Raw genomic sequence first — 1,080 nt, 5'->3', positions numbered from 1 at the left:
CTATTTTTGAAGAATTTATTGGTAGGCCGATTATTAGCTGAGATACTCTCTAAAGTACATTTGCTTTGAGAGAAAGTCCTCTTTCAAATTTAGAAAACCAAAATAACCAATAATCATTCTAGTTTCTGAGAAATAAGCAAAAAAAAAAAATTCAGTTGAGGTCACATACGCATGTCACAGAGACAGTTAATAATCCAACATGAAAGAGAACCAGAGATAAAGAACACATCAATTATCCTAGATAATGGACCTATAATAAAAATAAAGGGTACTGTATTTGAGATAATCAAAGAGTGGGTTAATAAGGAATGACTGGCACTTACATGTTCTGCTCCTTCAGAGAGATTATAGTGATTACAGTCTTGCTGAAACCCTTTGTAATATAGCATTAGGATTTATTAGCACAATATTTTCAAAATAAGAAATACAGATTCAAGACATGTCATATTTTTCCTATAATTAAAAGAATTTAATAAACTGAAATTATGTAGTTTTGTAAGAAAAGGGGTCTAGGTCAGGCTCTTCCATAATTACCTTAACATTTATTAGTGGTCTTAAAGTTCAAATGTTATTACTTCAGGTGATTGGAGCGCACATCCACACCAAAAGGACAGGGAAAACATGAAGAGAAAAACGGTCTCTGTGTATACTCTAGAAATGAGTGCTCGCTTCGGCAGCACATATACTAAAATTGGAAAGATACAGAGAAGATTAGCATGGCCCCTGCGCAAGGATGACACGCAAATTCGTGAAGTGTTCCATATTAAAAAAAAAAAAAAATGAGAGAATTCTACAAGAGAGTTATTGTATTTTGCTTGTTTCCACAGGTTTCCAAGTATTAAGTAATGAAGTCACTACTAAGTCCCTGTCCAATCAGAAAGAAAAGCATCAGAGGAACATTTGCAAAAGTGAGAGAGGCAGGGCCTTGCCATGTTCCAGGACTGCCTGCTGCTCAGCATGCAGGCCTGTCTGTGGAAAAGAGGGCGGCCACAGGAGAAGCCGGGGCATAAAGAGCATCCCGTGCTGCCTCTGAGGCATGGACTTCATACTAAAGGAATGGAGAGGCATTTAAGAGTTTTC

General features: G+C 36.9%; 1 non-coding gene across 1 annotated transcript; it reads left to right on the top strand.

Annotated features, from left to right (window-relative positions):
• Nucleotides 1-661: 661 nt before the first annotated feature.
• LOC118661157 lies at nucleotides 662-768 on the top strand. Its single transcript, XR_004969172.1, has one exon. It is a non-coding gene; the product is annotated as a U6 spliceosomal RNA (small nuclear RNA).
• Nucleotides 769-1,080: the final 312 nt, after the last annotated feature.

Source organism: Myotis myotis, unplaced genomic scaffold (genome assembly GCF_014108235.1).
Source record: "Myotis myotis isolate mMyoMyo1 unplaced genomic scaffold, mMyoMyo1.p scaffold_m19_p_1, whole genome shotgun sequence".
NCBI lineage: Eukaryota > Metazoa > Chordata > Mammalia > Chiroptera > Vespertilionidae > Myotis > Myotis myotis.
Note: the sequence above shows the minus strand (reverse complement) of the source record. Positions and strands in the feature narration are given on the sequence as shown.